The following is a 13,437-nucleotide window of genomic DNA, read 5'->3' on the forward strand; positions in this document are numbered from 1 at the left end:
AGGCCATCAGACAAATCCGTCTTCAATGGTAAAGATCTCCTTCCATTTCTGTCACGGACCAATGAATTGAAAAGAGTATGACCAGTACTTACCTTTTTAACTAAAACTGTCTGGCAAACATATGCCCACCAGCTATAAGGCAGCTCATAGTTGGACAGCAGACTATCAGTTGAAGACCAATTAGGCCTCGTGATTAAACTGATTGAAACAAATACACTGCCGTTTGGAAATGTAATGGAGCCTTCCAGTCTCACCCAGGAAAACTGGTTTCTGTTTACAGACGTTTAGCAATCCGGGTCAAGATTAAAATGAGGATCTAGCATAACGGCTTTGAATAGGCAAGGCTCGAACTACAGCAATTAACTCAGAAAGGCATCTTCGAGATCTGGGGATATTATTCTATCAATGTGTTCTAGTAAGGACCCATTTGCAAAGAAAGTTAAAAAACTTATTGTATATGCTGCATAATTAGAACACCTTAATGGACCAGGCCATCAAGTCCCGACTTGGGACTTGAACCTGAAATTTCTGATGCAGAGATCCTACCCACTGTTAACAAAGACCTCCTGGGTCCTTGGACCTCCTGGGTCCTTGGAGGAGTAATTCTGTGATCCTGTCACAGAGATTAGTGGGGTGGTAGTCAAAGAATATTGTAACCCAATCAGTATTCTTTGCTCTTGCTATTGCAGCTTTCCAGCTTGGAACAAAGGGTTGTGGAATCGTCTCGCTGGTTCCAATGTACAAACAAGAAGGTTACAGTAAAAATAAAAACAATATCTCACAGATATCAATGGGTTTTAAGGTCCTTCTTCTGATTGATGCATCTTGCATAATGAAAGTTTTGGAAGCCTGTAAAGTGAACAGGATGGAACTTACTCTTGTGAGAGCAAATTGTGACTTTATAATTTATGAAACATTGCTAGACACATGGGAATACCATTTCCATTGCTTTACTTTCATCAACTTTTGTCCAGCTTTCAACTTTGCCCAGAAAATGGAATCTGGGAATATGTGACTAAATGTTGAAGCTTATCCAGAATATGTACCCTCGAACCATAGAATCCCACAGTGCAGAAAGAGGCCAATTGGTCTGTCGAGTCTGCACCGACTCTCTGAAGAGCATCTTACCCAGGCCCACCCACCCTATTCCTGTAACCCATGCATTTACCATAGCTAATCCACCTAACCTACACACCTTTGGGTGCTAAGAGGCAATTTAGCATGGACAATCCACCTAACCTGCACATCTTTCAGACTGTGGGAGGAAACTGGAGCACCCAGAGGAAACCAATGCAGACATGTAGAAAACATGCAAACTCCACACAGTCACCCAGGGCTGAAATCAAACCTGGGTCCCTGGCGCTGTGAGGCAGCAGTACTAACCATTGCGCCTCCATGCAGCCTCCAAGATTAGCTTAAATGTAGGTGAGTGATTTGCTGAACGTATTGTCTTGAAGGCAAGGTTGCAATTGTTATGCATTCCATGACATTGTTGACAGCTCAACAGCCACTCTAGCTTTTTAATGGGCTATATTACTGTGGGTCTGGTGTCACATGTAGGCCTGATCAGGATGGCACAACAATTAATGATAGTTGTCATTTTTATATTCCAGATTTACTAATTAAATTTAAATTCTACCAGCTGCCATGGAAGGGTTTGAACCTTTGACTCCAGAGAATTAGCCTGGGCTTCTGAATTACTGGCCCATTGACATCACCACAATGCCACCATCAATAACCTGCAGACCACTTACAAAAATGGTTGTAGTTTTTTTTGAACTGTAGGGAGTAAAAATACCGTATATTATATAAAATAATAGGTCAGAAGTCCAAAAATGTAAAGAATTAAACTTTCAAACTTAATCTCAGAATTGTTGTCCACTACTGATTGCTTGCAATAGTTACAATATAAATTGCATCCCAGGTTACATTTAGGCATTTGCTTTTTCAGATTAAAATTCCGATGGATCTAAAACAATCACTGGAACATTTTCACATAAAATGCAGCTATGCTTTGCCAAGGAAAAGAAATGCAACATTACTTCCGAGGTATCAAAAGCCGATGTAAGATTACAAAACACGAAAAGTACATTTGTGAAGCCTCTTTTATCTCTGAAACACATTTATAACCATTAGATTGGCATCAGGTTTCAGGATGAAGTGCATTTTCACCCCTTGTAGCAGTGCTAATACCCTGTAGCAGAATCATGGCTGGAGTAAGTTAGCCTGGTGCCTTAACAGCCCACTGACCATGCATCATGTCAGGCAGACTGGTAATCTGACCCTGGTCGCTGTCCATCAGATCCTAACTGCACACACCTTAGTGAGCATTCCAGCCTGGGGGATGCTTTTATCTCTTCCCGACAGTATCAGTACTGTTAGCTTATAGGTTTTTTTTATGTTACTGTATCCCAGCGACAGCAATCCAATGCTTATGAGAAAATCTACCTGTCGACAGTTTTGAGGATGTAAAGAAAGAGAATATGATGATGTGGAAAGATATGGAAATGAGATTTACTGCTCTATTAATAATGCTTTAAGGAGCTGGTGACTTTAAATTGGGGTTTGCAGATATTGTAAAAATGAACAATCAGAATGTAGAGATCTAACCAGAATCCAACCCACCAATTACTTTCAGTGTAAGGAAAACATTACAGAATTGACACTTAAAGGTCATCAAACCTCAGTTAGATACATCAATTACCATTTCCATATTTTTCTCAGGGAATGTCATCTCTGTGGCCACACAGAAAAGGACAAGAAAAGTAGAACAACAAGGAGGTCTAGAAAAAGACTCACAAATTTCAAACATTACACTGTCTTCCAATTTAAAGGTTATCCTGCTGGATGCTTCATAGAATGGACCCAGCTACATTAACCTTTGCTCAGGTATATCTTGTTAACGCTCATACTGAGCTGTGGTTGTTTCTTATTGATTGAAGCAGACTTTAGACAAACATGGGCACCATGGCCTGGATTTTCACCGAGTCGGGTGACTTAGGAACCCTTTAAAAATGGTGGGTTGGTCCTGAATCCAGATTCCAGTTCCCAGACTGTCTGATTTTTGGGAGTGCCTTTAAATGGTGGGGACTGGTTACTGTCAAAAGTCCCCAGCCGGCACTCCTGACCTGGCTGACTCCATTGTGGAGATAGGCATGCCTTACTCCTCCACAATTTTCATGGAGTCTGCTAAGTTTCCAAAGAGATGTGGTTCACGGCCCCTCAGAGGAGATGTGAACCTTAGTCTGAATGAGGGGACCTTTTGAAGGGTCCTCCTCATGCCCCCTCGGTGAAGCCCTACCCTCCACCTGCACCCAAAGACCCCTCATACCCCATGCCAAACTTTGCCGTGAATCTACCCCCACAGTTACTCTTGCCCCTTATGCTGAGCAATACCCCTTCCATGCCCATTGATGCACAATACTCTGTCTAGAACCAATGAACCCTGTAGAAATAGGATGTGTAAAATAAAGCTTTCAAAACTAATTCATTCATGACTTTCACCTATGTTGAAAAAGGTCATTTCACTAGAAACTAATAAAAGTGTCAATCATCCATACCCTTGAAAATATCAACAACAAAACCATTGTAAACAAATATTGTGAAATTGACAGCAGAGATCAGAAAGCCTGAGTTGTCAGCCAAACAATGTTTTCCCTGGGGCGCAGCTGTTTCAACAAGCTTAATGGATGTCTGGGCTCTCAGCTGAGCCTCATGGTGTATGCCTGTTTGAAAGCCCAGTTAGCCATTAGAGCACTAAAACACTGGGCTCCAATGAAAGCATTGATTGGCCAATGGGCCTGTAAGTCCCATTGCTTAGCATGAGAAGCCTGAGGGGCCATAGGGGATGGGTGGAAGGGCATGAGCTTGACATGGGAAGTATGAGGGACCATAGGGAGGGGGAAGGGATGGCATGGGTGGGGCATGAGGAGTGTTTCAAAGGTGAGGGGTGAGGGCTGGAGGGACCTTTTGGTTTTATTTTAACTGGGACAAAGCGCCACGACACTGAGGTAGGCCTTTTAAAAAACCTAACTCTGCACCCATTCTCATTCTCATTTTTCAGGAGTCCAGAATTAAACCCCGAAGCCTGTAGCAATTCGAGCATTATCTGTCTTGTTTTGTTTCAAACTCTTCTTGGGTTTGTATTGAAGATTGCAAACAGACAATTAATCAAAATTGTGTCATGACTTATATTTCATTATAGCATTTGCAAGTAAAAAAACACTGTCTTAATTGTGAAGCCAAGGAATTAAACAGTAAATCTACGGACTAATTATTGTTAATCACAATGGCCCATCAGCCACTTTCTGTAGAACAAAATCTTAATATCCAAATAATAGTCACAAAGTCCAGTTCAATCACAAGGCAATAGGTTAATTTTACTTTCTGCTGATACAAATAAGAATAAAGCAAACAAGGCTTTTTTAAAAACAATACCCACTAACATCCTGATCATCCTGTTATTTGATTACACCATTGAGTTTGCTCTGCCATTCAGTGAGATCATGATTGGTCTGATATAATCCTCAACTCCACTTTCCCACTTTATCCCCATAACCTTTGATTCCCTCACTGATTAAAAATCTGTCTATCTCAACCTTGACCATACTTAACGAACCAGCCTCTACAGCTCTCTGGGGTAAAGAATTCCATAGATTCACTACCCTCTGAGAGAAGAAATTCCTCCTCATCTCTGTTTTAAATGGGCAACCCCTTAATCTGAGGTTATGTTCTCTGGTCCTAGACTCTCACACAAGGGGAAACAACTTCTCAGCATCTACCCTGTCAAGTCCCCTGATAATCTTATATGTCACGATAAAGTTGCCTCTCATTCTTCTAAACTACAAAGATTGCAAGCCCAACCTACTTTACATTTCCTCATAAGAAAATCCCTCCATACCAGGGATCAACCTAGTGAACCTTCTTTGCACCGCCTCCGATGCCAGTATAAGGGCACCAAAACTGTTCTCAGTATTGCAGGTGTGGTCTAACTCATGCCTTGTATAGTTTTAGCAAAACATCCCTATTTTTATATTCAATTCTATTTGAAATAAAGGCCAACATTCTATTTGCCTTCTCAATTACCTGCTGAACTTGCATGCTTGCTTTTTGCAATTTATGCACAAAGACCTCCCAAATCCCTCTGTGCAGCAGCTTTCTGCAGTCTTTCTCCATTTAAATAATATGCAGCTCCTTTATTCTTCCAACCAAAGTGCATAACTTCTCATTTTCCGACATTATTTTCCATCTGCTAAGTTTTAGCCCACGCCCTTAACCTGTCTATATTCCTCTCTTGACTCTTTGTGTCATCCTCACCACTTGCTTTCCCACTATTTTTTGTATCATCTATAAACTTAGCAATAATACATTCAATTCCCTTGTCCAAGTCATTAATATATATCGTAAACAATTGTGGCATCAGTACTGATCCCTGTGGCACTCCACTTGTTACAGGTTGCCAGCCCGAAAATGCCCTTCTTATCCCAACTCTGTCTTGTATCAGATATGGAGATACCAGATAGCCAATCCTTTATCCCTGCTAATATACTACCCCCAACACCATGGGCTCTTATCTTATTAAGTAGCCTTTTGTGTGGTACTATATTGAAGTCCATATTATTAAACAGTTTATCCTTCAGCTCACAATGTAAGATGCAACAGAAGAACCAATATTATAAAAAACTAATATAATCAGCAAGTGGTATAAATCTGCAGATGTCCATAACCTATATGATGATTATACAAATAGAAATGTAATAATTTAGGATCTGTATTGAGTTGTGACATGTTGCAGTAACTATAAGCTTCTGATAATTCGATGTTCATGACAGTGCTTTCGACAATTACCTAGTTTACTTAAATCATTTTCAAAACTGAATACATTAAATAATATCATTTTAGTTTCACAAGATATAAATAATGAAGCTGCTTTCCCAGGGAAACCATGAGCCTAGATCAAAAATCAGGGTTACAATGCTGTAGTGTCCTCATCTCAAGCTCTGCATTAACAGCTCACTTATAGTGAGGCAGATGCAAAACAGCGGAGTAGAGGTTCTCAAGCTCATTCAAATTCTCAAAATAACCTCATGCCTTAATTAACTCTATGTCCCCTATTCTAATACAGTACCTTTGCATTCATTGTGTCCACAGTAAGGGTAAAAAAAAATAAGATTGCCTTGTACACACACTTACTTGAGTTCACAGATCAGATTTATACTGTTAGCTGTGCTTTCATTTAAGTTGAGTAAAGCAAGGGTTTGAAGAGATTTGGAGAACTCTGCTCCCTGAGTCACTAACTTTTAATGTTAGAAGAGGATGGCCAGTAATCTGTTCTCCCTTTAACATTAAAAACTTCTAATGTAAAATTTTAAGTTAACAGACTGTGGCTTTATATTGTGTTGGAGTTGCAGTGTTGCTTGTGTAAACTCAGATCAATGTATACACTCTTTGGCTTTAGCCCCTTTCATTGTTAAGTCTACCGTGCTGTAAAGTCCAGCATTAGTTCCAATTCCAGGCACTCAGCAACATAAGGCAGCTCCTGGCATTTTCACTGATTAAACACAGTGCCATATCTCAGCAGCATAAATCCATGGAAAACTGGGAGTCATCCACTGAGTCAAAAGGAGCTGGAATTAACACCAGGAATTGATTTACAAACATTAACATCCTAGAATCAGAACTAAAAGAGTACCAGTGTAAAAGCAGCAATTCAAGAAGGCGGCTCACCACCACCTTCTCAAGGGCAACTAGGGATGGGTAATAAATGCTGGCTAGCCAGCGACGCCCATGTCACACAAATGATTTAGAAAAATTAAGAATTTAACAATCGACTGAAATCGCAGCAACTGAATCAGTGCAGAAGTAGCTCTATAACTGCAGACAGAAAGGGAATTGGTAGGATGGACCCTTTAATGGACAGGAGAAGCCTCCAAGGAAATCTTTCCATCTCATCTGCTGTAGAGCACTTGACTGTTGAGGTTCAACTGAAATACACTCAAACCTATCTGTGGGTAACAGCTTAGTTAAAATATCAATTAAAGATGAGACTCAAAGGTTAGTTTAAAATTCTCTAGAGCTACTAATCCATATAGGCAGCAAAGCCATTTAAAGTTCTGATGTGAGCAATTTATCATTAGCTGTTAATTTAAAACCAGTATGTTTATCGTAAATTTGAACAGCATGATCTAAATTCTAACAACAGCATTATAATAGCTTCAGCTTGTGAGTTTTGTGTTTACTTGCTCATCACACTTGTCCATGTTAATAAGCGCCTTCCTCTGAGTGTGCATTCGGCTGGTGGTAATGTGCCTTGCAATATCCAGTGAAATTAATGACTCAGTTCACTCTGTTACCCTGTGTACTGCCAAACTCCAGTTTACCTTCATTCTGTGTGAAGCTGTAGTTTCCCACCTGCTCTATTCAAAACTCTAGCACTTAAAGCTATTCCCTAAAACAATATGGCTAAGGTTTCACATGATTATCGTTTCCTTCCCATTCAGGGAGCATCTGCCATCTCAGTGTCTCAAACGTTAACAGGTTTCAAGAGGCCATAGCCTGCCCAGCACACTGAGCCAGATCATCCCAGTAGTGACAAAACCCCATGAACAATACAAGTTGGACATGTTTCAAAGGTGACTTTGGGATGTATTTTACCTTTAAAAAGCTGAAGTACTTTTGAGGTTCTTGTGTAAAATGTAATTGCTTTTCAGATGTTTTGTGTGAAGCTAGAGAATAATAATGACATGCTATATCAAAAAGCACTGCAGCCCCGCTAATTGAAAAACCTGATTTCATGAACAGGCCTTCCTGGTAATTTAGTCCATTGTGATTCATTATATCTTTAATCAAAAGGTACATTAAACTGTGGAGTTGAATAATGTCAAGACGTATTATGATAACAGTTTGATTTCTGAAATTGGCTGACTAAAGAATAAATAAGTCAAATTATCATAATGTACAAAAAGGTTTATTTCCAGTACCATTTAATTTTACAGATAGAATCTGCTACTTTCCAAAGCAGGTACAAATGGTCAAACCAATCTCAGAAAGAAGAACTTCCCTGGGGATAATGGGGGCCACCAAGAGAAGAATTGCGTGCCACATGGGATGTGAGAAAGTCCAATGTTTAATAGCCCTTTCTTCCCCTAATGCAGACATTATTTGAATATCACATTACATTATTAATTGATTCACTCTGCATTTAATCATGTTTACAGCTCAGTAATTACTTCACTGACAGTTTGTAAAACAAAATTCTGCTGCAGCATCATGACTTTGCTGTCATTAATCTCGCATCAAAAACCTCAGACGGTTGTAATGTCATTTACATTATGGAAAATAAAACACCCTTTTAATTCACAAGTCTTGCTTTCACTAACTGACATCTGTTGATCTACTGTGCTGTTATCAAAACACTGATCAATGGGAAGTAGAGGTGAAGTAGGGTGATAATTAACCGTAGTACCTGTTTAATCCCATAACTCATTAATCACTGAAATGACATGATTTTTAAAAGTATTCATTGATTTAAAAAGTAGTATTTCAAGAATTAATGAGGTAGCCAAAAATGTATTTGTTAAAGCCCCTGTGTTATTATAATGTTGTTTCATGAGTCAGAAATTTCTGATGTAAACAAGTGGCCAAGCAGATGAGCGAAATTTGATGGCAGAAATACAAATCGCGTTTTTGTGAAAGTGAATGAGTTTTATAACTGTAGTGTTTATTCTATATTTTTAAAGACGGATTATTGCAATTTTTCATGAGGTCAGTTAAAAATGCCTTACATAGGACATAGAACAGTACAGCTTAGAAACAGGCCCTTCGGTCCATGATGTTGTACTGAACATGACACCAAATTAAACTCATCCCTTCTGCCTGCCCTTGGTCCATATCCCTCTATTCCTTGCATATTCATGTACTTATCTAAAAGCCCCTTAATCGCCCTTATTGTATCTGCCTGCACCACCACCCCTGGCAGCGCATTCCAGACACCTGCCCCTCACATCTCCTTTGAACTTTCCCCTCTCACTTTATGTACATGCTCCCTTGTATTACATCTCATGGCTTTCTGAAAGTACTGACAGGCAGTTGAAAAATGCATATTAGGATGGTAGACCAGAAATAGTAAGTTCCTGTGGATTCTGAACACTGGTAGGGTTTGTATTTGCATAGGTGAGAAGGACGGTTACATAAAGTTAGAGTAAAGATTTGCATATTATTGACAAAAGGTATACATGGTACACAATGTACAGAAGAACACATATCATATGTGCTACCTGGTGGTCTAGTGGTTAGGATTCGGCGCACTCACCGCCGCGGCCTGGGTTCGATTCCCGGTCAAGGAATGTTATAGGGCGGCATGGTAGCACAGTGGTTAGCACTACTGCTTCACAGCTCCAGGGACCTGGGTTCGATTCCTGGCTTGGGTCACTGTCTGTGTGGAGTTTGCACATTCTCCTTGTGTCTGCGTGGGTTTCCTCCGGGTGCTCCGGTTTCCTCCCACAGTCCAAAGATGTGCGGGTTAGGTTGATTGGCCATGCTAAAATTGCCCCTTAGTATCCTGGGATGCGTAGATTAGAGGGATTAGTGGGTAAAATGTATGGGGGTAGGGCCTGGGTGGGATTGTGGTTGGTGCAGACTCAATGGGCCGAATGGCCTCTTTCTGTACTGTAGGGTTTCTATGATTAAAAATATGCCTACCTTATAATTTTTTTTCTTTTATTTTCTCATGGGATGTGGGCATCGCTGACAAGACCCCTCGCTTGTTGCCCCTCCCTAGTTGTACTTGAACTGAGTGGCTTGCTACACCATTTCAGAGGGCGGTTAAATGTCCACCACATTGCTGTAGATCTGGAGTCATATATAGGGTAGACCAGGTAAGGACAACCGATTTCCCTCCTTAAAGGATATTATTGGACGAGATGGGTTTTTGTGACAATCAATGATAGCTTCATGCTCCCCATTACCGAGACTAGTTTCCAAAAATGTGTGAGTTAGATTGATTGGCCATGCTAAATTGCTCCTGAGTGTCAGGGGGATTAGTAGGGTAAATATGTGGGGTTATGGGGATAGGGCCTGGGTGGGATTGTTGTCAGTGTAAACTCGATGGGCCGAATGGCCTCCTTCTGCACTGTACGTATTCTATTAATAATATTCTCAGAACTTCAAATTTTTTTAATTGAATTTTAATTCCACCAGCTCCCATGGTGAAATTTGAACCTATGTCCCGAGAGCATCTTCCTACATCTGTCAAATCGGAAAAAAAGTGGTTTACGTTATTGGCTAGACTATGCCATTAGATATAGTCCCATATAAAATGCCTACATTTCAACAACTGATATAAATCCTGCCCTGAATGTAAAGGAATGGTTATCAAGCGTTGCTATGAAGTCATCAAAGTCCTTTTGACGTGGTTCGTTGATATTTTCATTGTTTTATTTTTAGTGATGTGGAACATCAAGACAACAGCTGTGAAATTAATATTAACGTCCATGAACTACAGATGATCCTGAAAAAAGATCAATATTATCCATCCACACGAGAGGTTGCCTGGAATCTTATAAGGATTTTCATTGTCTTTGAGTTGTGGTCAGCTTTATGAATGTAAATATAATTCATAATTGACCATGATTTTTTTATATTGCACTGAAAATATTGAGGCTAATTTTCTGAGTATGTACAGATGGTAGGTGGGGGTCGATGGGTGGGGGGGCAGGGGATGGGGTATGTCCAATGAAAGTGTGTTTTAGAAAGTTGCAGGTTTCCAGCTGCCAAATGATCATCCAATAAAATCAAGGGTTTCTGGCATGTGCTGGTGACATACGCTGCCCAGTCAATAATCAGAAAATGACCCCATTATTCGCTGATGTCTTTTTTTCCCCTGATAATTTTGCCTCCTTACACTTCCTTATCTGAGGGGAGAGATTCATCCTGAAGTGTGGCTCCATAGGTTCCCAGCCGTGATCCAATGTCCACTCACTTTTCTCATCCTATTCGATCCTACACAGCCATTGTGGGCCAATATCACAGCTTAATTCAACATTTTGCACCCACACTTTCAGCAGGCGCCACATGATTGGACGCAGGCAATGAAACTCTGGATTTCTATCCGAAATAACCAATTTTTGAAATGCTGTTGAGAATAGGGAAGCCAACACAGCCTAAAGATCGGGCGGCATGGTGGCGCAGTGGCTAGCACTGCTGCTTCACAGCTCCAGGGACCTGGGTTTGATTTCTGGCTTGGGTCAGTGTGTGTGTGAAGTTTGCACATTCTCCCCATGCTTGCGTGAGTTTCCTCTGGGTGCTCCGGTTTCCTCCCATAGTCCAAAGATGTGTGGGTTATGTTGATTGGCCACGCTAAATTGTCCCTCGTGTTAGGGGGATTACCAGGATAAATGTGTGGGGTTACGGGAGTAGGGCCTGGGTGGGATTATGGTTGGTACAGACACGATGGGCCAAATGGCCTCCTTCTGTAATATCAGGATTCTATGATTAAGCCTATTGCTTTCCTGGTTGGTATGGTTCAGCAACACACAACATCTTTGCCCAGCGCATCAGTGGGAAAGCTGCTAACTTTAAAGGGAGACTGCTTTATGGGAGAGGTGCCAACTTCATTTTTCTGAAGAGACAGATGAATCATGTGTCATTTTCATTGCAACGATGTTGAGGATGGTTGACGCAATAATACTTTTCAAAGTGATTTACATAATTACACCCTGTCCTTGTTTACATTCCAGAGAGTTTGTCAAACTTTTTTTGCTGTAAGAGGAGCAAGCTCTTCTGAGATCTTCTTGTCTCACTTTGGTAGCCACTGTCAGTCAGTGTTCAAGCACTACAATTCACTGGAGCACATAACTGAGACTGTTACTTCACTGCAGGGCTGCATTGTTGAGGATGTTGCCTTTTTAATGAAAAATTAAACTGAGTCCTTAACTCATTGTTTAAAGGACAACAAGGAGATCTCCCATTGTCCCGGCCAATATCCCTCCCTCTGACAGTACTGCAACAACAGGCTGTTCATCATTTATTTCAGTTGCTGTTTCTGGCTTCTAATCATTTACAAAAAGCCTGTTGTATTTCTGACAAAACAGCAGTGACTACACTTCCAAAGTACTTCATTCTGAAATTTCTTAGGACATATTGAGGGCAATAGAGGTACTTATTGAAAGACATGCTTTTTCTTCTTTCTATTGGAAATAATTGTAATGAAGAGTCCCCATATTGAGAATGTCATCAGCAAAGAGGGAACATAAAATTAAGGAATATGGAGCTGGATGAATGTCGAGTTTAGCATCTGTTCTGAGCTGTGAGCCACAATTGGATGATTTCTGTCACTGCCGGGTAGCCAGCTATCAAGATTATTGTTGAGAGTTGAGGGCTGGTTTTTCGCTGTCAAGGCGAGTGGCTCGGGTTAGGAAATTTCCTAACTTGCCAACCTGCCTCAGTTAAAAAGTATTCTGAAATATGTGATTTTTGCTCTGGGAAGGGGGTGGCAGGTTCAAGAGTTGGGCTTGCCTGGAAACAAAGCATGGCTGACCATAGGAGAGAGCAAATGCAGAGACAGATTGGTTAGAAGGCCCACCTTGGTTCTCGGGAACTTTGTCCCATTTGTTTTATAAGCTGTTGGCCATCCAGCCCTCACCTTTTACATCCCCTCAACCCCCCCTCCACCCAACTCCCATGCCCATCATATTCTCCACGCTACTTCCAATGCCACTCATCCAGTATCCACCAAGGGCAGACCTCAGGAACCAGGTGGAGCTGAAAAAAGTAAATTTCTAACAATCTAATACAGCTCTCACTCCTACACATTTGACGGTTAAAAAAACCTCCCATTCACATAGCTCATTCAATTATTTTAAATCTGCTCAAGTGGTTAATGTTATAAAAAACAAACTTCTATTCAGACCCCGCATCAAAGACAGCTAATTCTTTAATAGATGTTTTAAACTGTCAATCAAACTGTGAACGCAGAACCCTCTGCTGAGATAATTGTAGCTTTTGCAACAGAGCCAACCATTCATAATAACATAACGATGGCTGTTAGGGCAATGTTAACAAAGAAACTACAACACTAGATCTGAGTTTTTTTCCAATATACTTCTGTCAATCAAAGCAGTCCAGTAGAGAGTTTCCTTTAACTTTCACTGACAGCTGCAGCCTGTTTTTTTTTTACTTTAAATTGTGAGGCATTAAAAACTTCAGATCATGACTGTTACTGCCCTTCAAGAGCATTTACGCCTACTCCATTAATTCATGATGCCCACACTCCAGCCAACAGCCAAAATGAGGTATAACTAAACTGGACACTGAGTTCAAATGGCTCTGTTAAGTTTGGATTCCCCTTCTTTGTGAGTCACATTTTGCCCTTTCCCCCACCTGCAAAACTAGGATGTCAGAAATGGGGTGGGAGTTCCACATCCAGTTCCATGTGCCATT

Source organism: Mustelus asterias, chromosome 11, assembly GCF_964213995.1.
Source record: "Mustelus asterias chromosome 11, sMusAst1.hap1.1, whole genome shotgun sequence".
NCBI lineage: Eukaryota > Metazoa > Chordata > Chondrichthyes > Carcharhiniformes > Triakidae > Mustelus > Mustelus asterias.